The sequence below is a fragment of the Callithrix jacchus genome, chromosome 3 (assembly GCF_049354715.1).
Source record: "Callithrix jacchus isolate 240 chromosome 3, calJac240_pri, whole genome shotgun sequence".
In the NCBI taxonomy this organism is placed as follows: domain Eukaryota; kingdom Metazoa; phylum Chordata; class Mammalia; order Primates; family Cebidae; genus Callithrix; species Callithrix jacchus.
In genome coordinates, this window is record NC_133504.1 from 25,697,496 (window position 1) to 25,724,947 (window position 27,452).

The 27,452-nt window shown below is 38.3% G+C and overlaps 1 long non-coding RNA gene and 1 pseudogene across 2 annotated transcripts; both read right to left on the reverse strand.

Annotated features, from left to right (window-relative positions):
- Positions 1 to 3,420: 3,420 nt before the first annotated feature.
- Positions 3,421 to 15,433, reverse strand: LOC144581909 (uncharacterized). The gene is made up of 3 exons (XR_013533326.1): positions 14,855 to 15,433; positions 5,440 to 5,694; positions 3,421 to 4,401 (listed from the first exon to the last, which is right to left on the reverse strand). It is a non-coding gene; the product is annotated as an uncharacterized LOC144581909 (long non-coding RNA).
- A 1,076-nt stretch (positions 15,434 to 16,509) lies between these two features.
- On the reverse strand, positions 16,510 to 27,158 carry LOC108592060 (uncharacterized; annotated as a pseudogene). Its single transcript, XR_013533324.1, has 4 exons — positions 27,035 to 27,158; positions 26,326 to 26,421; positions 17,305 to 18,741; positions 16,510 to 17,219 (listed from the first exon to the last, which is right to left on the reverse strand). The product of XR_013533324.1 is annotated as an uncharacterized LOC108592060 (transcript).
- Between the last annotated feature and the right edge of the window lie 294 nt (positions 27,159 to 27,452).

The following is a 27,452-nucleotide window of genomic DNA, read 5'->3' on the forward strand; positions in this document are numbered from 1 at the left end:
TTGATTTGGCTTTCTTTAAGTCTGTTATTGGTGTAGACGAATGCTTGTGATTTTTGCACATTGATTCTATATCCTGACACTTTGCTGAAGTTGTTTATCCTTTTCAGGAGTTTTTGGGCTGAGGCAATGAGGTCTTCTAGGTATACTATCATGTCGTCTTCAAATAGAGACAATTTGGCTTCCACCTTTCCTATTTGAATACCCTTTATTTCTTTTTCTTGCCTGATTGCTCTGGCTAGAACTTCCAGTACTATATTGAATAGGAGTGGTATGAGAGGGCATCCTTGTCTAGTGCCAGATTTCAAAGGGAATGCTTCCAGTTTTTGCCCATTCAGTATGATATTGGCTGTTGGTTTGTCATAAATAGCTTTTATTACTTTGAGATACGTTCCATCGATACCGAGTTTATTGAGGGTTTTTAGCATAAAGAGCTGTTGAATTTTGTCAAATGCCTTCTCTGCGTCAATTGAGATAATCATGTGGTTTTTGTTTTTGGTTCTGTTTATGTGGTGAATTACATTGATAGACTTGCGTACGTTGCACCAGCCTTGCATCCCCGGGATGAATCCTACTTGATCATGATGAATAAGTTTTTTGATTTGCTGTTGCAATCGGCTTGCCAATATTTTATTGAAGATTTTTGCATCTATATTCATTATGGATATTGGCCTGAAGTTTTCTTTTCTCGTTGGGTCTCTGCCGGGTTTTGGTATCAGGATGATGTTGGTCTCATAAAATGATTTGGGAAGGATTCCCTCTTTTTGGATTGTTTGAAATAGTTTTAGAAGGAATGGTACCAGCTCCTCCTTGTGTGTCTGGTAGAATTCGGCTGTGAATCCGTCTGGACCTGGGCTTTTTTTGTGTGGTAGGCTCTTAATTGCTGCCTCAACTTCAGACCTTGTTATTGGTCTATTCATAGTTTCAGCTTCCTCCTGGTTTAGGCTTGGGAAGACACAGGAGTCCAGGAATTTATCCATTTCTTTCAGGTTTACTAGTTTATGCGCATATAGTTGTTTGTAATATTCTCTGATAATGGTTTGAATTTCTGTGGAATCTGTGGTGATTTCTCCTTTATCATTTTTTATTGCATCTATTTGGTTGTTCTCTCTTTTATTTTTAATCAGTCTGGCTAGTGGTCTATTTTGTTGATCTCTTTAAAAAACCCGCTCTTGGATTTATTGATTTTTTGAAGGGTTTTTCGTGTCTCAATCTCCTTCAGCTCAGCTCTGATCTTAGTAATTTCTTGTCTTCTCCTGGGTTTTGAGTTTTTTTGATCTTCCTCCTCTAGCTCTTTCAATTTTCATGATAGGGTGTCAATTTTGGATCTCTCCATTCTCCTCATATGGGCACTTATTGCTATATACTTTCCTCTAGAGACTGCTTTAAATGTGTCCCAGTGGTTCTGGCATGTTGTGTCTTCGTTCTCATTGGTTTCGAAGAACTTCTTTATTTCTGCCTTCATTTCATTGTTTACCCAGTCAACATTCAAGAGCCAGTTTGTTCAGTTTCCATGAAGCTGTGCGGTTCTGGGTAGGTTTCTGTAATCTGAGTTCTAGCTTGATTGCACTATGGTCTGAGAGGCTGTTTGTTATGATTTCAGTTGTTTTGCATTTGTTGAGCAGTGCTTTACTTCCAATTATGTGGTCAATTTTAGAGTAGGTGTGATGTGGTGCTGAGAAGAATGTGTATTCTGTGGATTTGGGTTGGAGAGTTCTGTAAATGTCTATCAGGTTTGCTTGCTCCGTGTCTGAGTTCAAGTCCTGGATATCCTTGTTGATTTTCTGTCTGGTTGATCGGTCTAATATTGACAGTGGAGTGTTAAAATCTCCCACTATTATTGTGTGGGAGTCTAAGTCTCTTTGTAAGTCCTTAAGAACTTGCCTTATGTATCTGGGTGCTCCTGCATTGGGTCCGTATATGTTTAGGATCATTAGGTCTTCTTGTTTATCGATCCTTTTACCATTATGTAATGTCCTTCTTTGTCTCTTTTGATTCTTGTTGCTGTAAAGTCTATTTTATCAGAGGTGAGAAATGTGACTTATGCTTTTTTTTGCTCTCCATTTGCTTGGTAAATCTTCCTCCATCCCTTTATTTTGAGCCTTTGTGTATCCTTGCATGTGAGATGGGTTTCCTGGATACAGCCCACTGATGGGTTTTGGCTTTTTATGCAATTTGCCAATCTGTGTCTTTTGATTGGTGCATTTAGTTTATTTACATTTAGGGTTAATATTTTTATGTGTGAATTTGATACTGCCATTTTGATGCTAAGTGGCTGCTTTGCCTGTTAGTTGTTGTAGATTCTTCATTATGTTGATGCTCTTTAGCATTCAGTGTGATTTTGGAATGGCTGGTACTGGTTGTTCCTTTCTATGTGTAGTACCTCTTTTTGGAGCTCTTGTAAAGCAGGCCTGGTGGTGACAAAATCTCTGAGTACGTGCTTGTTCGCAAAGGATTTTATTTTTCCTTCACTTCTGAAGCTCAGTTTGGCTGGATATGAAATTCTGGGTTGAAAGTTCTTTTCTTTAAGAATGTTGAATATTGGCCCCCACTCTCTTCTGGCTTGTAGTGTTTCTGCCGAGAGATCTGCTGTGAGTCTGATGGGCTTCCCTTTGTGGGTAATTCTACCTTTCTCTCTGGCTGCCCTTAGTATTTTCTCCTTTATTTCAACCTTGTTGAATCTGACGATTATGTTGAACACACTTTTAAGATGTTATTCAGAAATTCATTCCAGAGGCCAGTATTTAGAAGAGAACTTTCTAAGCATTCTAGAATTTTTGTATCTTGAAGACTCATAAATATGTCATTAATGTATCTTATTTTTTATATCGAAAGAGGTAGGGGTCCACCTTTTTCTGCATAAAACTAACCAGTTTTCTTAATGCTATTTAACATAAATACTGTCATTATTTTTTGGAAGGAAGTCTCATTCTCTCATACAGGCTAGAGTGCAGTGGCACAATATTGACTCACTGCAACCTCTGCCTCACAGGTTCAAGCAATTCTCTTCCCTCAGCCTCCCAAGTAGCTGGGACTGCAGGTATGCACCACTCTGAGCTAATTTTTCTATTCCTAATAGAGAAAAGGTTTTGCCATATTGGCCAGGCTGGTCTTGAACTTCTGACCTTATGATTTGCCAGTCTCAGCCATCCAAAGTTCTGGGATTACAAGCATGAGCCACCAGTCCCAGCCCATCAGTAGCATTTCAATAAACTAGAAACTGTCTCAAAATAAATTTTAAAAACAACTCCATCTACAATAAATGTAGTAACTATACTTTCAAATAAATTTAACAAAAAATTTGAAGCATCTTACATTATATTCTAAAAAACATTAAAGAAATTGATAAGAATTCAAAATTAATCATTAATAAACTGCCATTATTATTGTTAAATAATTGTATTACACAAAATGATCTACAGATATAAAGCAACCTCAATGAAAGTATCTGACATACTTTATAAAATTTTTTTTTCTTTTTTGAGACAGAGTCTCACTCTGTCACCAGGCGCCAGGCATGTGTGCAGTGGCACAATCTCAGCTCACTGCAACCTCCACTGCTTGGGTTCAAGCAATTCTCCTGCCTCAGCCTAGAGGCGTGGACCACCTTTTTTTGCACTCTTTTATTGCAGAGTCACTGCGCCCAGCAATAAAACTTCTTAAAAACAGGTCAGGTGCGGTGGCTTCCGCCTGTAATCCCAGCACGTTGGGAGGCTGAGATGGGCAAATCACAAGGTCAAGAGATCGAGACCATTCTGGCCAACATGGTGAAACCGCATCTCTACTAAAAACACAAAAAATTAGCTGAGTGTGGTGGCTGGTGAGACTGTTACTCAGGAGGCTGAGGCTGCAGAATTGCTTGAACCCAGGAGGGGAAGATTATAGTGAGCCAGCAGGAAGCTGTGGCTGCAGAATTGCTTGAACACAGGAGGTGAAGGTTGCGGTGAGGCAAGATTGCACCACTGCAGTGCAGCCTAGTAACAGAGTGAGACTCTGTCTCAAAAAAATATTTTTAAAAATACATCTACAATTTATGTGGTACCACAAAAGACCCTGTATAGCCAAAGCCTTCAGAGAAAAAAAAATGAAGCTATCACCCTACCTGACTTTCCAATATGCTACAAAACTATAGTAACAAAACCAGTATGGTAATTCAATAAAAACAGACACTGGGCTAATGAAGGAGAAAAAAGAGACCAGAAATATAACAATGTAATTACAGCTAACCAATTTTAAATAAAGGTGACAATTTCTTTTTCTTTCTTTTTTCTTTAGAGAGACGGGGTTTCTCCATGTTGGTCAGGCTGGTCTTGAACTCATGACTTCAGGTGTTCCACCCGCCTCCGACTCCCAAAGTGCTGAGATTACAGGTGTGAGCCACTGCCCCCAGGAAAGTGACAATTTCTTAGGGAAAAGACAGTAAATGCTGTTGAGAAAACTTTATGACCACATGCAGAAAGGAGAATCTAAACTCACACTACATATAACAATCCACTCAAAATAAATTAGACACATAAATGTGATGCCTGAAACTCTGAAACTACTACCAAAACACACACACACACACACACACAAAACCCTCAGAGTGAAAGCCCTATAACACTGGTTGAGCAGTGGCTTTTTTTGTAACAAAGGGGAAAACAAGAGTCAGAATACTTCAAAATAAAATGCTGCTGCACAGAATATGACATAATCAACAGGATAACTGAAAAATGGGACAAGGGGTTAATATCAAAAATATGTTAAGAAATTTAAATAACTATACAACAAAATCAAGTAACTATTAAAAATGGACAGAAAGCATATTTTTTTTCCAGAAAATACAAACATATCTCAAACATATATTTAAAAATGCTCAATGTCAATTCTTATTAGGGAAAGCAAGCCAAAAAAAAACTATAATATCTCAACTGACTTGTTAGAATTACACTTACATAAGAAAAACAAAACAAGGGCTGGGTTCAGTGGCTCATGCCTGTGATCCCAGCACTTTGGGAGGACAAGGCAGGTGCATCACCTGAAGTCAGGAGTTTGAAACCAGCATGGCCAACATGGCGAAACCTCATCTCTAATAAGAACACAAAAAATTAGTTGGATGTGGTGGCAGGTACTTCTTTTTTTTTTTTTTTTTCCTCTTGTGATTTTTTAATTGCAGCAGCTTCCTTCTCCTAGTCTTACTGGAGACAAGGATATTTTTTTTTAATTTTTTATTGAATTTTAGGTTTTGGGGTACATGAGCAGAGCATGCAAGACAGTTGCGTAGGTACACACATGGCAGTGTGCCTTGCTTTTCTTCTCCCCTTCACCCACATTTGGCATTTCTCCCCAGGCTATACCTCCCCACCTCCCCCTCCCAGTGGCCCTCCCCTTTCCCCCCCAATAGACCCCAGTGTTTAGTACTCCCCTTTCTGTGTCCATGTGTTCTCATTTTTCATCACCCACCTATGAGTGAGAATATGCGGTGTTTCATTTTCTGTTCTTGTGTCAGTTTGCTGAAGATGATGTTCTCCAGATTCATCCATGTCCCCACAAACGACACGAACTCATCATTTCTGATTGCTGCATAATATTCCATGGTGTATATGTGGGTGGCAGGTACTTCTTGTCCAAGCTACTCGGGAGAGTGAAGTAGGAGAATCACTTGAACCCAGGAGGTGGAGGTTGCAGTGAGCCAAGATTACATCATTGCACTACAGCCTGGGTGACAGAGCAAGAATCTGTGTCAAAATAAATAAAATTTAAAATGTGTTGGCTGGTAAATATATAAAATTTTTTTAATACTTTCACACTGTTGGTTTGAATGTAAATGAGGACAGCCATTATGAATAGCAAAATAGAAATTACTAAAACATTTTAAAACTTAAAATTAAACTATTATATAATACAACAACTTCACTAGGGGATATATGTTCTGAAAAAAATCAGAATAACGAAATGTTCACACTTCTATGTTGCTTCTAGCACTCTTCAAAACAGCCAAATTATACGGTCAGCAGTTCAACATCTAATGAGTAAATAAAGACATTATGGTATATATGTCCAATGGAATACTATTCATATTTTAAAAATTTTATTATTTCCAATTACATTAACCTGAAGGACCTCAGTTGAAATGTCATAGATGAAATAAGTCACAGAAATATTAGTATGTCATGATTTCACTTACACATGGATTCTAAAAAATTTAGTCTCACTGATGTAAAGAGCAAACTGGTGATCACCAGATGCCAAGGTATTTAGAAAAAAATGAGGAATTAGAAAGATGTCTGTCAAAACTACATAATTATAGTTGATTAGGAGGAATAAGCAAGATTGTACAACACTATGACTGTAGTTTATAATATTGCATTTTTTCAATTTGAAAACTACTGACAATGTTATGTGATCTCACCATAAAAATGTTAACTATTTGAGATAAGGCATTAATTACCAGAACTAAGCATTTGGCCACATGTATATACTTCAAATTGTTGTTTTATAGAAAAAAATACACATTTTATCTTTCAAGTTAGAGAATATATTTTTAAAACTTTATAAAAAGATACCAGTATTTCATATAATGTCTGTGTCTTTGTCATATTGTTTACTTGCAGCCGGGTGTAACACCTATACAATAAGTCTGCTGTCAAAGCTGAAGAATTAAAAAAAATTAGGCACCTGGCTGCATATGGTGGCTTATGCATGCAATCCCAGAAATCTGGGAGGCCAAGGCAGGTGGATCCCCTGATGTCAGGCATTCAAGACTAGCATGATCAATACGGTGAAACCCCGTCTGCACTAAATATACAAAATTCAGCAGGGCATGGTGGCCTGCATCTGTAGTCTCAGGTAGTAGGGAGGATGAGACAAAAATTGCTTGTATCTGAAAGGTGGATATTGTATCCAGCCGAGATAGTGCCACTGCACTCCAGCCTGTGCAAGACAGCGAGACTAAAAAAAAAAAAAAAAAGGAAGAAGAAAACAAAATTATATATACCTTATTAAAATGACTTGTCTTGTAACAATATTGATTTTTTATTCTGAAAATAGTTACAAACTAGTACTTAAACACAATTAATTCATCATTTTCTTACACCTAAGGTTTATATTTACACTAATAGACCGGTATATTTAACTCTAGGTAAATTAAAACTAAAGGTCTGTGTGTGTTTACAAGCCTATAGGCCAAATAAAAAAGAATACAAAAGAAATTTTTAAAAGTATATATTCAGGACTCAGATATTTGTAAATTTTATTTATAATGGTAGAAAATTTTTGTTATTATAAAAATGATTGTTCTAACAATCTACTTGTATATTTTTAAATAACTGTAGAATTGAATTATTTATATTAAAAAATAAATTTTAGGTGACTGATATCTCATTTAACCTAATGTGATTATTATATATAAATGTCTATCAGAGTATGTTTTTATAACAGATATACATAACATAAATATTATGTGACCACAAAAATTAACAGTAAATTTAAAGGCAAAAAATAAATAAATAATTTACCTTCAAGAACAATATTTCTTATCTGCAGTTTTAAGTCACTGGCAAAAAAGATGTCAGTCAATTATTTAACCAAATAGTGTATTTTTACCATGTTTTACCTACACCCTTGAGTAAAGGGGACTAGGTTAAGTGGAATAATAAGAATTAATTGAATGTGAAATATTTAAAATATAAAAAAGGTTGAATTAAGAAATTAAATTCACATGTAATCTAACATTTTTAACTTCTACATTTTGTTTCATAAAATAAAATTAGTAAAGTAATATAGTACTAATTTATTTTAATTTTTCTTTTAAGAAATATTCTCACAATCTTGCCCATGCTGGAGTGCAGTGGCATGATCTTGGCTCACTGCAACCTCTGCCTCCTGGGTTCAAGTGATTCTCCTGCCTCAGCCTCCCAGGAAGCTGGGACCACAGGTGTATACCACCAAGCCTGACTAATTTTTGTATTTTTAGTAGAGATGGGGTTTCACCATATTGACCAGGCTGGTCTCAAACTCCTGACCTCATGATCTGCTTGCCTTGGCCTGGCAAAGTGCTGGGATTACAGGTGTGAGCCACCACACATAAACAATTTAATTTTAGCTAAAACTAAAAATATTTGTCTCTCAACGTAATGCAGAAAAAATATTATTCTGTACACCTACCTCATGCATCACTCAATATTGTAAGTTAACCACAAAGAAACTTTTTACTCACATTTTCATCATGCATTTTACATTTTAATGTATTTACTCTTTCATAAAACAGGTCATAAATGCTTACCTACAAAAAAAATCTCATATATATATATATATATTTTCCAAATGGAGTTTTCCTCCTGTCACCCAGGATGGGGTGCGGTGGTGGGATCTTGGCTCACTGCAACCTCTGCCTCCCAGGTTCAAGTGATTCTCTTGCCTCAGCCTCCCAACTGGCTGGGATTATAGGCATGCACAACGACGCCTGGCAGATTTTCTTTTTTAATGTTTTATTGGATTATACGTTTTGGGGTACATGAGCAGAGCATGCAAGACAGTTGCGTAGGTACACACATGGCAGTGTGCTTTCCTTTTCTTCTCCCCTTCACCCACATTTGGCATTTCTCCCCAGGCTATCCCTCCCCACCTCCCCCTCCCACTGGCCCTCCGCTTTTCCCCCCAATAGACCCCAGTGTTTAGTACTCCCCTTTCTGTGGCCATGTGTTCTCATTTTTCATCATCCACCTATGAGTGAGAATATACGGTGTTTCATTTTCTGTTCTTGTGTCAGTTTGCTGAGGATGATGTTCTCCAGATGCATCCATGTCCCTACAAACGACACGAACTCATAATTTCTGATTGCTGCATAATATTCCATGGTGTATATGTGCCACATTTCTCCAATCCAGTCTATTATCAATGGGCATTTGGGTTGATTCCAGGTCTTTGCTATTGTAAACAGTGCTGCAATGAACATTCGTGTACATGTGTCCTTATAGTAGAACGATATATATTCTTTTGGATATATACCCAGTAATGGGATTGCTGGGTCAAATGGAATTTCTATTTCTAAGGCCTTGAGGAATCGCCACACTGTCTTCCACAATGGTTGAACTAATTTACACTCCCACCAACAGTGTAAAAGTGTTCCTTTTTCTCCACATCCTCTCCAGCATTTGTTGTCTCCAGATTTTTTAATGATCGCCATTCTAACTGGCGTGAGATGGTATCTCAATGTGGTTTTGATTTTCATCTCTCTGATGACCAGTGACGATGAGCATTTATTCATATGATTGTTGGCCTCATATATGTCTTCTTTTGTAAAGTATCTGTTCATATCCTTTGCCCACTTTTGAATGGGCTTGTTGGACTTTTTCCTGTAAATCTGCTTGAGTTGTTTGTAGATTCTGGATATCAGCCCTTTGTCAGATGGGTAGACTGTGAAAATTTTTTCCCATTCTGTTGGTTGCCGATCCACTCTAGTGACTTTTCTTTTGCCGTGCAGAAGCTGTGGAGTTTCATTAGGTCACATTTGTCTATTTTGGCTTTTGTTGCCAATGCTTTTGGTGTTTTGTTCATGAAGTCCTTGCCTACTCCTATGTCCTGGATAGTTTTGCCTAGATTTCCTTCTAGGGTTTTTATGGTGCCAGGTCTTATGTATAAGTCTTTAATCCATCTGGAGTTAATTTTAGTGTAAGGTGCAAAAACTGGAAGCATTCCCTTTGAAATATGGAACTAGACAAGGATGCCCTCTCTCACAACTCCAGTTTCTGCTTTCTGCACATAGCTAGCCAGTTTTCCCAACACCATTTGTTAAACATGGAATCCTTGCCCCATTGCTTGTTTTTGTCAGGTTTATCAAAGATTGTATAGTTGTATGTATGTTGTGTTGCCTCCGGTGCCTCTGTTTTGTTCCATTGGTCTATATCTCTGTTTTGGTACGAGTACCATGCTGTTTTGATTACTGTAGTCTTGTAGTATAGTTTGAAATCCGGTAGTGTGATGACCCCGCTGTGTTCTTTTTGCTTAGAATTGACTTGGCTATGCGGGCTCCCTTTTGGTTCCATATGAAGTTCATGGTGGTTTCCTCCAGTTCTGTGAAGAAAGTCAATGGTAGCTTGATGGGGATAGCGTTGATTCTGTAAATTACTTTGGGCAGTATAGCCATTTTCACGATATTAATTCTTCCTAACCATGAACATGGAATGTTTCTCCATCTGTTTGTGTCCTCTCTGATTTCGTTGAGCAGCGGTTTGTAGTTCTCCTTGAAGAGGTCCCTTACGTTCCTTGTGAGTTGTATTCCAAGGTATTTTATTCTCTTTGTAGCAATTGCGAATGGCAGTTCGCTCTTGATTTGGCTTTCTTTAAGTCTGTTATTGATGTAGACGAATGCTTGTGATTTTTGCATATTGATTTTATATCCTAAGACTTTGCTGAAGTTGTTTATCAGTTTCAGGAGTTTTTGGGCTGAGGCAATGGGGTCTTCTAGGTATACTATCATGTCATCTGCAAATAGAGACAATTTGGCATCCACCTTTCCTGTTTGAATACCCTTTATTTCTTTTTCTTGCCTGATTGCTCTGGCTAGAACTTCCAGTACTATATTGAATAGGAGTGGTGAGAGAGGGCATCCTTGTCTAGTTCCAGATTTCAAAGGAAATGCTTCCAGTTTTTGCCCATTCAGTATGATATTGGCTGTTGGTTTGTCATAAATAGCTTTTATTACTTTGAGATACATTCCATCGATACCGAGTTTATTGAGGGTTTTTAGCATAAAAGGCTGTTGAATTTTGTCAAATGCCTTCTCGGCGTCAATTGAGATAATCATGTGGTTTTTGTTTTTGGTTCTATTTTTGTGGTGAATTATGTTGATAGACTTGCGTATGTTGAACCAGCCTTGCATCCCCGGGATGAATCCTACTTGATCATGATGAATAAGTTTTTTGATTTGCTGTTGCAATCGACTTGCCAATATTTTATTGAAGATTTTTGCATCTATATTCATCATGGATATTGGCCTGAAGTTTTCTTTTCTCGTTGGGTCTCTGCCGGGTTTTGGTATCAGGATGATGTTGGTCTCATAAAATGATTTGGGAAGGATTCCCTCTTTTTGGATTGTTTGAAATAGTTTTAGAAGGAATGGTACCAGCTCCTCCTTGTGTGTCTGGTAGAATTCGGCTGTGAACCCGTCTGGACCTGGGCTTTTTTTGTGTGGTAGGCTGTTAATTGCTGCCTCAACTTCAGACCTTGTTATTGGTCTATTCATAGTTTCAGCTTCCTCCTGGTTTAGGCTTGGGAAGACACAGGAGTCCAGGAATTTATCCATTTCTACCAGGTGTACTAGTTTATGCGCATATAGTTGTTTGTAATTTTCTCTGATGATGCTTTGAATTTCTGTGGAATCTGTAGTGATTTCTCCTTTATCATTTTTTATTGCATCTATTTGGTTATTGTCTCTTTTATTTTTAATCAGTCTGGCTAGTGGTCTGTCTATTTTGTTGATCTTTTCAAAAAACCAGCTCTTGGATTTATTGATTTTTTGAAGGGTTTTTCGTGTCTCAATCTTTTTCAGCTCAGCTCTGATCTTAGTAATTTCTTGTCTTCTCCTGGGTTTTGAGTTTTTTTGATCTTGCTCCTCTAGCTCTTTCAATTTTGACGATAGGGTGTCAATTTTGGATCTCTCCATTCTCCTCATATGGGCACTTATTGCTATCTACTTTCCTCTAGAGACTGCTTTAAATGTGTCCCAGAGGTTCTGGCACGTTGTGTCTTCGTTCTCATTGGTTTCGAAGAACTTCTTTATTTCTGCCTTCATTTCGTTGTTTACCCAGTCAACATTCAAGAGCCAGTTGTTCAGTTTCCATGAAGCTGTGCGGTTCAGGGTCGGTTTCTGAATTCTGAGTTCTTAATTGATTGCACTATGGTCTGAGAGGCTGTTTGTTATGATTTCAGTTGTTTTGCATTTGTTGAGCAGTGCTTTACTTCCAATTATGTGGTCAATTTTAGAATAGGTGTGATGCGGTGCTGAGAAGAATGTGTATTCTGTGGATTTGGGGTGGAGAGTTCTGTAAATGTCTTTCAGGTTTGCTTGCTCCAGATCTGAGTTCAAGCCCTGGATATCCTTGTTGATTTTCTGTCTGGTTGATCTGTCTAGTATTGACAGTGGAGTGTTAACGTCTCCCACTATTATTGTGTGGGAGTCTAAGTCCTTTTGTAAGTCATTAAGAACTTGCCTTATGTATCTGGGTGCTCCTGTGTTGGGTCCATATATGTTTATGATCGTTAGCTCTTCTTGTTGTATCGATCCTTTTACCATTATGTAATGGCCTTCTTTGTCTCTTTTGATCGTTGTTGCTTTAAAGTCTATTTTATCAGAGATGAGAATGGCAACTCCTGCTTTTCTTCGCTTTCCATTTGCTTGGTAAATCTTTCTCCATCCCTTTATTTTGAGCCTTTGTGTATCCTTGCATGTGAGATGAGTTTCCTGGATACAGCACACTGATGGGTTTTGGATTTTTATCCAATTTGCCAGTCTGTGTATTTTGGTTGGTGCATTTATTCCATTTACATTTAGGGTTAGTATTGTTATGTGTGAATTTGATACTGCCATTTTGATGCTAAGTGGCTGTTTTGCCTGTTAGTTGTTGTAGATTCTTCATTATGTTGAAGCTCTTTAGCATTCAGTGTGATTTTGGAATGGCTGGTACTGATTGATTTTTTCTATGTGTAGTGCCTCTTTTAGGAGCTCTTGTAAAGCAGGCCTGGTGGTGACAAAATCTCTGAGTACTTGCTTGTTCACAAAGGATTTTATTTTTCCTTCACTTCTGAAGCTCAGTTTGGCTGGATATGAAATTCTGGGTTGAAAGTTCTTTTCTTTAAGAATGTTGAATATTGGCCCCCACTCTCTTCTGGCTTGTAGTGTTTCTGCCGAGAGATCTGCTGTGAGTCTGATGGGCTTCCCTTTGTGGGTGACCCGACCTTTCTCTCTGGCTGCCCTTAGTATTCTCTCCTTTATTTCAACCCTGTTGTATCTGACGATTATGTGCCTTGAGGTTGCTCTTCTTGCGGAATATCTTTTTGGTGTTCTCTGTATTTCCTGCAATTGAGTGTTGGCTTGTCTTGCTTGGTGGGGGAAATATTCCTGGATGATGTCCTGAAGAGTATTTTCCAGCTTGGATTCATTCTCTTCGTCCCCTTCTGGTACACCTATCAAACGTAGGTTAGGTCTTTTCACATAGTCCCACATTTCTTGGAGACTTTGTTCATTCCTTTTTGCACTTTTTTCTCTGATCTTGGTTTCTTGTTTTATTTCATTGAGTTGGTCTCCGACTTCAGATATTCTTTCTTCTGCTTGGTCAATTCGGCTATTGAAACTTGTGTTTGCTTCGCGAAGTTCTCGTATTGTGTTTTTCAGCTCCTTTAATTCATTCATATTCCTCTCTAAGGTATCCATTCTTGTTATCATTTCCTCAAATCTTTTTTCAAGGTTCTTAGTTTCTTTGCATTGATTTAATACATGATCTTTTAGCTCACAAAACTTTCTTATTATCCATCTTCTGAAGTCTAATTCCGTCATTTTGTCACAGTCATTTTGCTCCCTTCGCTGGTGAGGAGTTTTTGTCCTTTCTAGGAGGCGAGGTGTTCTGGTTTCGGTTGTTTTTCTCCTTTTTGCGCTGGTTTCTTCCCATCTTTGTGGATTTGTCTGCTGGTCATCTGCGTAGTTGCTGACTTTTCATTTGGGTCTCTGAGTGGACACCCAGAATGTTGATAATGAAGTTTTTCTGTTGCTTGGTTTTCCTTCTACCAGTCTAGCTTCTTCGCTGTACAACTGCTGAGGTCCGCTCCAGACCCTGCTTGTCTGGGGTGCACCTCTAGTAGCTGCGGCACAGCGAGGGATGCTACCAGTTTCTTTTTCTGCTCTCTTTGTCCCAGAATGATGTCTGCCTAATGTCAGTCTTTTGGATATAGAGGGGTCAGGGAGCTGCTTGAGGAGGCAGTTTTTACTTTATAGGGGTTTAATTGCTGAGCTGTGCACTCTGTTGTTCATTCAGGGCTGTTAGGCTGTTATGTTTGATTCTGCTGCAACAGAGCTCATTAAAAAACCGTTTTTTTTTGTTTTTTCTCAAATGCTCTGTGTTGAGGGGTTTGGGCTTTATTTTTGGATGTCTGATCAGGTGTCCTGCCCAGCTAGAAGGCAGACTAGCCACTGTTTGGCTGTCGAGGCTCCGCCCTGCTGTTGTGTGATTCGCGCTGTTCCTGCTGGCTCTGCTGTGGTCTCCGCCACGCTCTGCGGTGGAGTCTCTTCGTTGTAGCGTGTTGGCAGGCTGCGTCAGCAGTGGGCGTGTATCTCAGTAGGGACGGGTTGCCTCAGCAACAGCTGGCTGAGTCAGCAGTGGGCGTGTATCTCAGTTGGGGCGGGTTGCCTCGGCAATGGCTGGCTGCGTCAGCAGTGGGCGTGTATCTCAGTTGGGGCGGGTTGCCTCGGCCATGGCTGGCTGCTTCAGCAGTGGGCGTGTATCTCAGTTGGGGCGGGTTGCCTCGGTAGTGGTGGACGCCTCTCCCCCACAGAGCATCTTGGACCGTCTGCTGGGGATAGTTTGAAATCGCGGTTTTGTTCGTTTCACTGGGTATCCCAATCCCTGCAATCCCCTGGGCTGGCCTACTGTCCAAGTCTCCTTCAGTCTCAAGTCCAGCCCTCTCAAGTCTCAGGTTGCCGGTTCAACAGGGCACCCGGACAAGTGCGCCCTGTGGGGATTGCTGGGTAGGGCCGGCCGCCACCGCCCCGGCTGCCAGCTTCGCCAGGCAGACCTACTGTCTGGCGTCCCGTGTCTTTTTTATACTTGGGAGTTTCCCCGTTCTGTGGGCAACAAAGATCAGTCGAAATGCCGCTCTGACTCACCGTTTGCGGATTCAACGAGAAGAGCTCCAATCCTGGGTTGTTCTCACAGCGCCATCTTGAGTCCTCGCCTGGCAGATTTTGTACTTTAGTAGAGATGGGGTTTCTCCATGTTGGTCAGACTGGCCTTGAACTCCAAAGATCAAGTGGTCCTCCAACTTCAGCCTCCCAAACTGCTGAGATTACAAGCATAAACCACTGTCCACAGCCAATCTCTCAGATCTCTGATGCAGCAACAATTAGTCACATGCTTTCATGTATAAATAGGGTAAAGAAGCAGGATGGGCCAGGCACAGTAGCTAGCACCTGTAATCTCAGCACTTTTGGAACTGAGCTGTGAAGATCACCTGAGGTCATGAGTTTGAGACCAAACTGGCCAATATGGCAAAACCCCATCTCTACTAAAAATACAAAACACAGCCAAGAGCAGTGGTATGTGCCTGTAATGCCAGATACTTGGCAGGCTGAGGCTAGAGAAGCACTGGAACCCAGCAGGTGGAGGTTGCAATGAGGTGAGTTCATGCCACTGTACTCCAGCCTGGGTGACAGCAGGACTCTGTCTCAAAAATAAAAAAATAACAAACAAATTTCTTTAGCATGAAGTACATTGAGAGATAATTGCGATATTATTAGTATGAAGTAATATGAGAGTTAATTACAATGTTGTAATCCTTCAAAAAATATATACTTGTAATTACAATTCTCCAAAAAAAATTTTTTATAATTTTAAAATCATATACAAATAATTTTTTCACCAACTGTAGTTTTGGATTATTTTTTAAACTCGGAACTCTGATTTACTGTCAGTGCCTTATACATTTCTTGTTTTTTGTTTTGAGACCAAGTCTCACTCTGCTCCCCAGACTGGAGTGCAGCAGTGCTATCTTGCCTATCTGCAACCTCCACATTCCAGGTTCAAGTGATTCTTTGGCCTCAGCCACCTAAGTAGCTGGAACTACAGGCACATTCTACCACACCTGGCTAATTTTTGTATTTTTAGTAGAGACGGGGTTTCACCATATTGGCCAGGATGGACTAAACTCCTGACTTCATGATCTACCCACTTCAGCCTTCCAAGGGGCTGGGATTGCAGGTGTGAACAACCATGCCTGGCCCGCCTTATACATTTCTGTAAATTATCTGATATTTACATAGACTTAATTTTGGATTCAATTTTTTTTTCTGTTTACTGTATATGTAAAAATATATTTTAGTATGAACACTCTGGAGTTTCCTAGCTCTACTTTTTTTTCCAAATTTATTACATTTGCAGGGTTTTTGTTGGATATAAATTCTCTGATGTTGAACAAAATTTGAGCAATAGCTTCAGGACTTGTCTCTAATACAACAACATCTGCATTACAGAAAAAGTTACTACAACTCTCTTTATGTTTGTGATGTTTGCCTTCAAAATAAGCCCTCTTCAGCACTTTAAAGGCTTATATTTTCTAAAGAATCTTTTGAGAAAATTACACTTTTAATGCTTTTATTAAATATAAACTCTCTGTTGTAGAGTAAGATTGTGAGCAGATAGTAACCACTTTTTTACTTTCTATTTGTACATTTAAAATGTGTTCCTGTGTAATAAGATATGAGCATTGTTTAAAAGTTTTGCCACATTTTTCATACTTGTGGTTTTCTCCAGTATGAATTATCTTAGCTAGAATCAACTGTGACAACCATTTAAAGGCTTTGTCACATCACACTTCCGTGATTTCTCACCAGCACTATTTCTTTTATGTTTGGAAATGTCTGAGGTGTTGTCACAGCATTATCACTACTTTTGGGTTTGTAGAGTTTCTCTTCAGTATAAATCATCTTATGTCTGCACTAAAAATTGAGGACTAAAAGTTTTGTCACATCCTTTATATTTGTAGGGTTTCTCTCCATTATAAATTATCTTATGTCTAGTAAGGTTTGAGGACTGCTTAAAGCTATACCACTGGGTGTGGTGACTAACGCCTGTAATCCCAGCACTTTGGGAGGCCGAGGTGGGTGGATCACGAAGTCAAGAGATCAAGACCATCCTGGTCAACATGGTGAAACCCCGTCTCTACTAAAAATACAAAAAATTAGCTGGACACGGTGGCGCATGCCTTTAATCCCAGCTACTCAGGAGGCTGAGGCCGGAGAATTGCCTGAACCCAGGAGGCAGAGGTTGCGGTGAGCCGAGATCGCGCCATTGCACTTTAGCCTGGGTAACAAAAGCAAAACTCCATCTCAAAAAAAAAAAAGCTATACCACCTTCTTTACATTTATAGGGTTTCTCTCCAGTATGAATTGTCTTATGTGTAGTAAGGTTTGCAGACTGATTAAAAGCTTTGCCACATCCCTCACATTTGTAGGGTTTCTCAGCAGTATCAATTACCTTATGTTTACAAAGGGTAGACAACTGGTTAATAAGCTTTGCCATATTCTGCATATGTGTAGAGTTTCTCTCCAGCATGAATTACCTTATGTCTAGTAAGGTGTGAGGATTGGTTCAAAGCTTTGCCACATTCTTTACATTAGTAGGGCTTCTCTCCAGTATGAATTTTCTTATGTTTAGTAAGGGTTGAGTGTCGGATAAAAGCTTTGCCACATTCTTCACAATTGTAGGGTTTCTCTCCAGTATGCCTTCTCTTATGCGCAGTAAGATGTGATAACCAGATAAAGTCCTTGCCACAATCTTCACATTTGTAGAATTTCTCTTCAGTATAAATTATCTTGTGTGTAGTAAGGTTTGAGAGACAGTTAAAAGCTTTGCCACATTGTTCACATTTGTAGGGTTTCTCTCCAGTGTGAATTTTATTATGTCTAGAAAAAGTAGAGAAACGGCTATAAAATTTGCCACATTCTTTACATTTGTAGGGTTTCTCTCCAGTATGAATTGTTATGTGCAGTAAGGGTTGAGGACCGGTTAAAAGTTTTGCCACAGTCCTTACATTTGTAGGGTTTCTCCCCAGTATGAATTATCTTATGTGAAGTGAGGTATGCAGGCCGGTTAAAAGCTTTGCCACATTCCTCATATTTGTAGGGTTTTTCTCCAGTATGAATTCTTTTATGGTTAGTAAAATATGAAGATCAGAAAAAAGCTTTGCCACACTTTTCACATTGGTAGGGTTTCTCTCCAGTATGAATTCTCTTATGTGCAATACAGTTTGAGAATTGCTTAAAGGCTTTTCCACATTTTTCAAATTTGTAGCGTTTCTGTCCAGAATGAATTCCCTTATGTTTAGTAAGTTGTGAGGACTGGCTAAAAGCTTTGGTGCAATCTTTACATATGTAGGGTTTCTCTCCAGTATGAATTCTCTTGTGTATAGTCAGGTTTGTAGATTGGTTAAAATCTTTGCCACATGACTCACATTTGTAGGATTTCTCTCCAATATAAATGATCTTATATCTACTGAGGTGTGAAAACTGCTTAAAGGTTTTCCCACATTCTTCAAATTTGTAAAGTTTTGTTTCAGTATTAATTATTTTACAGGTAGAAAGGCTTGAGGTCCCATTATAGGCTTTGCCACATTCTTTACATTTGCAGGGTCTTTCCCTAATATGAATTATTTGATGTTGAGCTAAGTGTGAACGCATGCAAAATGACTTTTCATAGTCTTTACATTTGAAAGTGTTCTTTCCAGTTCGTCTTATCTTATGTCTGCTTGAATTTGAAAATTTATCAGAGACTTTCACAAATTTGTTACATTGAAATATTTTACACTGGGTAGTTATCAAACACTGGTTAAGTCAATTGTAATATTCTTTGTGCAACTTCCACTCATCCACACTTTGACAACATCTTCTTAACTGTAAATTTTCATGTACACATTTTTTATATCTTCTCAGTATCTTTTGGAAACAATTTTTTATGCCCCACTTTGGCCAAAGGTCTTGGGCAAAATAAGAACATACAACTGAAAGAAATAATAGTGACAATTACTCCACTTACAAGACTCAGATAAATTTATTTTACAAAGCTTACCTATAAAATTATACAAACTACATCACCAGATGGCATAGGAAAATATTACAGGCAAATATTTTTTCACAGACATATAAACGTATCAAAAACATGCAGACCAAATTACGTTTGTAAAAATTTAAAGTAACTGTGTGTAATGCCCCTCGTGTGCCCAATGCAAAGAGCCACAAAGAAGAAAAGTCTGTTATATTTACCAAACACATATCTTCCTGCTTCTCAATATAATATAGTGACTTGAAATAAATTACCAACTCCTGATTTCTTTTTTAAAACTCAGGTAAAATACTGCCGTATACATCTTTATTTCTGGATGGTAGGGTCTTTTACAGATACTGTTTCCTGTTTCTCATTATAAAACGTTCTGAAATAGTGGTATTTTTTCAAATGACAGCTGAGACAAAAGGTAAGGTTTACAGTAGCAGAAAGACTGTGGTATCACAGACAGCAAACAATTGTAGAAATTGAATGTGGTGGTTCACACCTGTAATACTAGCACTTTGGGAGGCTGAGATGGGAGAATGACCTAGGGTCGAAAGTTTGAGACGAGCCTAGACAACATGGTAAAACCTTGTCTCTATGAGAAATACAGAATTAGCTGAGCATGGAGATACATGCCTATAATCCCAGCTATTTGAGAGGCTGAGACAGAAGAATCACTTGAGCCTGGGAGGCAAAGGCTGCAGTGAGCTAAGACCATTTCACTGCACTCCAGCCTGAGTGACAGGAGTGAAACTGTCTCAACAATACGAAGGAAGGAAGGAAGGAAGGAAGGAAGGAAGGAAGGACGAAGGAAGGGAGGAAGGAGGGAGGGAGGGAGGGAGGGAAAGAGGGAAGGAGGGAAGGAGAGGAGAAAAGGAGAGAAGGAGAGGAGGGAAGGAGGGATGGAGGGAAGGAGGGAGGGAGGGAGGGAGAGGGAAGGGAAAGAGAAAGAATGAAAGAAAGAAAAAGAAAAGAAGATGAAGAAACATGAATCAACTCCTTTAACTAAAAATTTTCAAAAATCTCAGACAACAAGAGAGTCTTGGAAACTGCAAGGTAAAAGTAATGTGTCATTTACAAACCCAGTGTTAGAAAATTTTACAAAAGGCACATCCTAACAACATGTTTAAAAGACTCCCAGAATGTCTAGCTAAGATAATTGTTTTCAGACTATGTCAGAAAAACTTATTTTAAAGACTGTGACAGGTAGCTTTTTAAAAAATATTCGAATCTCAAAGATTACATAACAGGGCAATATTATTTTATCAAAAATATTATATAATTTTCAGAAAGAAACCATAAAAATGTGTACATATTAACATTAAACACTGATAATAAATTGAGTAGGCTGGATGCCATGGCTCATGCCTGTAATCCCAGCACTTTGGGAGGCCAAGGCAGGTGGATCATGAGGTCAAGAAATCGAGACCATCCTGGCCAACATGGTGAAACCCCGTCTCTATTAAAAATACAAAAAATTAGCTGGGCATGGTGGCGCATGCTGTAAATCCCAGCTGCTCAGGAGGCTGAGGCAGTAGAATTGCCTGAACCCAGGAAGCAGAAGTTGCAGTGAGCCGAGATTGGGCCATTGCACTCCAGCCTGGGTAACAAAAGTGAAACTCCGTTTGAAAAATAAATGAATGAATGAATGAATGAATTTAGTAGTAATGAATGAGTGAAACAGGAACACAGACTGCTATAAAAAACAAACAAACAAAAAGGATAAAAACAAAAACCTTAAAACATTTTTTTAATTTTGGGGGTAAAAATTTATAAAATCAGTAAAAGGAAAATCCCAAAAGTTTTAAAAAAATGTAAAAGTTAAGAGGTTCAACAAACAAATTATGATACACACAAAGATATTTATTGAAAGAAATATATATATATAAGCACATTTTCAAAAATCACAGACAAGAAAAAGGTCTTGGAAGCTGCAAGATAAAAGTAATGTGTCATTTATAAACACAGTGTAAGGATATAACCAGTAAATTATCAACAAAAATTTTACAGGCCAGAAAAAAACCGTGTGACACAGTCAACATTCTGGAGGTGTGTAAGAATAATAACCATCAACACATCCGTCCTGCCAAAAGATCAGCCTGGCCAACATGTATCTTTACTAAAATATAAAACTTAGATGGGCATGCCTGTAGTTCCACCTACTCGATAGGCTAAGAAAGGAGAATCACTTGAACCCAGAAGTTAAATGCAGTAAGTTGAGATCACAACGCTGCACTCCAGTCTGGCAACAGAGTGAGACTCAAGTGGGTGGGGGTGGGAGATCTTTGAAACAACTGAATTCCAAAAACTATATTGGCACTGCATATGCTGTATATATAAAAGATGCTGAAAACACTGTCTTAAACTGAAGATCAAAAAATTCAAGAAAACAACACATAAATAAAATTACATTATTTTCTAGGAAAGATGCACATACACAAAAATAGAATACCATGATAATGCAGACATAACTCTAAATTATTCTCTAATATTTGAAAAAATAAAAGCACAGAAATTGCAAAGATCTGATAATGAATATTCAATGTAAAAACATAATTAGAAACATTAATGACAAATTTCAGGGCAGACATTATGAGAAAAAAATTTTTATTCAACTGAAGTTTATTTTGTACCAAATTAAAAATATGTTGTTGTTTCTTACAGGTTTTATGTAACCCCCCCAAGGTACCAAAACAAAAAAATCTTTTATTGTATATACATACAGCAAAGTGAATTAGAAATAAGTAAAAGCATATAAACACAAAACTCTAAAGACACAAAGAAAGAGAGTAAATGACAAAGATAAAAGAATCAAATAATTAAAAACATAACAGTACGTCTTTTGCTTTTAGTAAATTATTTAAATATATATATAATTAACCTTCAAATAAAGAGATGTAAATTCAATAAATAAATGTATTAAAAAATTTAAAACCCGGTCATGCATGGTGGTTCAGGCCTGTAATCCCATCATTTTGGAAGGCTGAGGCAGGCCGATCACAAAGTCAACAGATCAAGACTACCCTGGCCAACATGGTAAAACTCCACCTCTACTAAAAATACAAAAATTAACTGGACAAGATGGTGAAGTCCTGCAGTCCCAGATACTCAGGAGGCTGAGGCAGGAGAATCACATCAACCAGGGAGGCAGAGGCTGCAGTAAAATGAGATTGGATCACTGCACTCCAACCCAGCAACAGCCCAAGACTCCATCTCAGGAAAAAAAAAATCGAAAACTAAAATCCAACATTTTTCTCTACAAAAGTCAGTTGAGATATAGTGATAAAAAATACTGATTGTGCCAGGTCTTATGTTTAAGTCTTTAATCCAGCTTGAGTTAATTTTAGTGTAAGGTGTCAGGAAGGGGTCCAGTTTCTGCTTTCTGCACATGGCTAGCCAGTTTTCCCAACACCATTTGTTAAACATGGAATCCTTTCCCCATTGCTTGCTTTTGTCAGGTTTATCAAAGATTGTATAGTTGTATGTATGTTGTGTTGCCTCCGGTGCCTCTGTTTTGTTCCATTGGTCTATATCTCTGTTTTGGTAACAGTACCATGCTGTTTTGATAACTGTAGCCTTGTAGTATAGTTTGAAATCCGGTAGTGTGATGCCCCCCGCTGTGTTCTTTTTGCTTAGAATTGACTTGGCTATGCGGGCTCTCTTTTGGTTCCATATGAAGTTCATGGTGGTTTTTTCCAGTTCTGTGAAGAAAGTCAATGGTAGCTTGATGGGGATAGCGTTGATTCTGTAAATTACTTTGGGCAGTATAGCCATTTTCACGATATTAATTCTTCCTTACCATGAACAAGGAATGTTTCTCCATCTGTTTGTGTCCTCTCTGATTTCGTTGAGCAGTGGTTTGTAGTTCTCCTTGAAGAGGTCTCTTACATTCAAAACCCTAGAAGGAAATCTAGGCAAAACAATCCAGGACATAAGAGTAGGCAAGGACTTCATGAACAAAACACCAAAAGCATTGGCAACATAAGCCAAAATAGACAAATGGGACCTAATGAAACTCCACAGCTTCTGCACGGCAAAAGAAACAGTCACTAGAGTGGATCGGCAACCAACAGAATGGGAAAAAATTTTCGCAGTCTACCCATCTGACAAAGGGCTGATATCCAGAATTTACAAAGAACTCAAACAGATTTACAGGAAAAAAACAAACAAGCCCATTCAAAACTGGGCAAAGGATATGAACAGATACTTTACAAAAGAAGACATATATGAGGCCAACAATCATATGAAAAAATGCTCATCGTCACTGGTCATCAGAGAGATGCAAATCAAAACCACATTGAGATACCATCTCACGCCAGTTATAATGGCGATCATTAAAAAATCTGGAGACAACAGATGCTGGAGAGGATGTGGAGAAAAGGGAACACTTTTACACTGTTGGTGGGAGTGTAAATTAGTTCAACCATTGTGGAAGACAGTGTGGCGATTCCTCAAGGCCTTAGAAATAGAAATTCCATTTGACCCAGCAATCCCATTACTGGGTATATATCCAAAAGACTATAAATCGTTCTACTATAAGGACACATTTACACGAATGTTCATTGCAGCACTGTTTACAATAGCAAAGACCTGGAATCAACCAAAATGCCCATTGATAATAGACTGGATTGGAAAAATGTGGCACATATACACCATGGAATATTATGCAGCAATCAGAAATGATGAGTTCGTGTCGTTTGTAGGGACATGGATGAATCTGGAGAACATCATCCTCAGCAAACTGACACAAGAACAGAAAATGAAACACCGCATATTCTCACTCATAGGTGGGTGATGAAAAATGAGAACACATGGCCACAGAAAGGGGAGTACTAAACACTGGGGTAAAAGGGGAGGGCCAGTGGGAGGGGGAGGTGGGGAGTGATAGCCTGGGGAGAAATGCCAAATATGGGTGAAGGGGAGAAGAAAAGCAAAGCACACTGCCATGTGTGTACCTACGCAACTGTCTTGCATGCTCTGCTCATGTACCCCAAAACCTATAATTCAATAAAAAATTAAAAAAAAATACTGAATGTGGGGCTGCGTGCGGTGGCTCAAGCCTGTAATCCCAGCACTTTGGGAGGCCAAGGCGGGTAGATTACATGGTCAAGAGATTGAGACCATTCTGGTTAACATGGTGAAACCCCGTCTCTACTAAAAATACAAAAAATTAGCTGGGCATGGTGGTGCGTGCCTGTAATCCCAGCTGCTCAGGAGGCTGCGGCAGGAGAATTGCATGAACCCAGGAAGCAGAGGTTGCAGTGAGCTGAGATCACGCCATTGCCCTCCAGCCTGGGTAACAAGAGGGAAAGTCCGTCTCGAAAAAAAAACATACTGAAAGGGGCAAGATGGAAGTAGACATTTCATGCAAGTATTGGTCATATGAGAGCAGAAAATTTAAAATATTATACAAGCTATATTTTAAGTCAAAAACTGTCATATTTTTTAAATGTACTTCAAGTCAAATCTTCCAGGAGACAAAAGAAAACATTAAAACTTACAGATTTAGCCCAGGCACTGTGGCTCACATGTGTAATCCCAGCACTTTGGGAGGCCAAGGCGGGCAAATCACTTTAGATCAGGAGTTCGAGACTGGCCTGGCCAACATGGTGACACCCTGTCTCTACTAAAATCAGAAAAATTAGCCAGGCATGCTGATAGGTACCTATAATCCTAGCTATCTGGAAGGCTGAGGAAGGAGAATTGCTTGAACACAAAAGGCAGAGGTTACAGTGAGTGGAGATCACACCACTGCACTTCAGCCTGGGCAACACAGTGAAACTCTGTATATATTTAAAAAAAGTATGGATTTATTCACTGGAAACCTATGACAAATTTGTATATACATCTGTGCATGTGTGTGTCTCACATTAGGGCTTCAAACATATAAAGCAAATATTGACAGAATAACAGAGAGAAATAGAGAGCAACATAATTGTAGTAGGTTATTTCAATACTGCACTTTTTGTAATAAACATGAAACGAGAATATTAGTAAGGAAATAGAAGAATTGCAGGCATTTAGATGATTATTTGTAACAGAGGTATAGAAAACACTCCTTAACATCAGGATACACATGGTTTTCAATAGTAATACAACATTTTCCTTCACTGAAAACCTCTTAGGCAAAAAAGAAAGTCTTACCAAACTTTAAAAAACTGAAATTTTATAAACAACTTCCTATCATCAAAATGAAATGAGAATCCAATTAAATAAAATCAAAAACTAAAAAATTTACGAAAACAACACACACTGAGGAAACCCTTCTGAAAGGCTGGAAAAGGGAATACTGTAATGATGTTCACCCTTCTCAATGCAATCTACAGATTTAATGCAAAGTTTTTCAAGTTTCTCAGTGGATTTTTTTTACAAAATAGAAATAACAATCCCAAGCACATAGAATCTTGAAAGACAATAAAGTACCCCAAAATATTGAAAACAAAACCAAATAATGTTGGGGACATTACAGTTTCTGATTTCAAAACAAATTACAAATCTACAGAATTAAAACAATTTCTCATGAGTATAAAGGTAAACGAGTAGGTCGGGTGTGATGGCTCATGCCTGTGATCCCAGCACTTTGGTAGGTTGAGGGGGTAGATTATGAGGTCAGGACTTTGAGACCAGCCTGGCTAACATGGTGAAACCCCGTCTGTACTAAAAATAAAAAAAAGCTGGGCGTGGTGACGTGCACCTGCAGTCCCAGCAGCTCAGGAAACTGAGGCACAAAAATCGCTTGAACCCAGGAGGCAGAGATTACAGTGAATAAACGCCCTAGCAAAATCCCAGTAGTTTGTTTTTTTTTTTTTTTATAAAGATAGTGTTTCACCGTGTTTGTCAGGCTGGTCTTGAACTCCCAACTTCACAGGTGATCCACCCATCTTGGCCTCCAAAGTGCTTTGATTACAGGTATGAGCCACCACACCCAGCCTCCAGTAGTTTTTACAGTAATAGAAAACAAAATTCTAAAATTCATGTAGAACTACAAAGGACTTTGAATAGCCAAAGCAATCTTTAAAAAAAAAAGAACAAAGCAGAAGAGCATCATACTTTATAATTTCAAACTATAATTCAAGACTATAGAAGACAAAATGTATATGCAGAAAACTTAGTAATAAAAACAATAGAAAAAAATCACTACTCCCACATATTTTAGATATGATGTAAAGGAGAAACTTTAAAAACAGTTTAACATGCAGTTTCTCAATATTATGCAGATATCTGTGTGTTTTCAAAAACAATAAAAAAGCAGTCAAATTTTGCAGTCTCTTATATGCCATGAAGAGGACTTTGGCTGGCACTGTAAACTTGAAGGAATGTCACTGAAGGGAAACTAAAATTTTCAGAGATTTTAAAAAGATAAGACAGAAGAGTTTCTATGTGAGAGCAAAATTAAAAAAACAAAAACAAAAACAGGCTTTCCAGAAATTACTTCCTTTGGAACACGGAATTCCAAATCATTTCAAGGCCTGGCTTTTTTCTTACTTTGGACCTCTCATCTGTGTCGACTATTGTACTCACTTTCACTTTCACCTACCTGGGAGTTCAGCTACCATCTCATGTCTCTTCACATTCCAAGGTTCTTTTCCTTGCTCCAGACAGGTGATCAGGTCTGGCTTCAAGGCAGCAATACCTGTTTTATTAAAAATTACATAAATTTTGCTTATATTCTCCAATTACCAACTTATTAGTGTGCTCAGTAAAAAGAATGCAAAAGAATACTCAGTAAATTCTTAAATACTAATTTATAACAACAACTTTTAAATATTTGGAAAATATTTTAATTGTGTAAGTTCTTAATTTCACTAACTGGTACTACTAAATAAAAAATCAGTAGTGGCAATTAAATTTTAAGATTTGGGCAACAGTATGCTATGCCACTGAATTTCTACAATTAACACTAATCTAGAGTGAAGGATACAGATCAGCTCAAGAATGTGGAAACTTCAGGTAAAAATTAAACATCTTAAAATTCTTTTTTACATAAATAAAGTTTAGGCTGGGCGTGGTGGCTCTTGCCTGTAATCCAAGCACTTTGGAGGACAAGGCGAGCGGATCACCTGAGGTCGGGAGTTCAAGACCAGCCTGACCAACATGGTGAAACCCGTTTTTTTAAAAAAGAAAAAAAAAAAGAGTTAAAAAATAACAGATCTGAAAGCATACATCACTAAAAACCATTCTAGAATCAATCAATAAATAAATCTTACAGGGTGTATTAAGAAATTGTGTATTGAAGTTATGCTCACCCAGAAAGACCAGGTTTCTGTAGTTCTCTAACATCACATTCCTATATAAATTCTGTTGTGCAGTGTCCAGGCATTGCCACTCCTCCAGACAGAATTCTATGGCCACATCCCTAAATGTCAACACTCCCTGAAAAAGAACACACAACACACACACACACACACACACACACACACACACACACACACACACACACACAATTTACCAAGTTGCCAGGAGCAGAAATTTTAATTTGACTCAAGTTAAAACAAGAATAAAGAGAAGTGGTTTTTACTTATACAAGTGACTGACAACATCCAATAAATAACTTTCAACACAGAAATATGCTCTAATGTATTCTCTAAGCCTGAGAAAAGAGTGGCATAAGATCCACGACATCACAATATAGATGGTACTTTTCTAGATAATGAAGTACAAAAC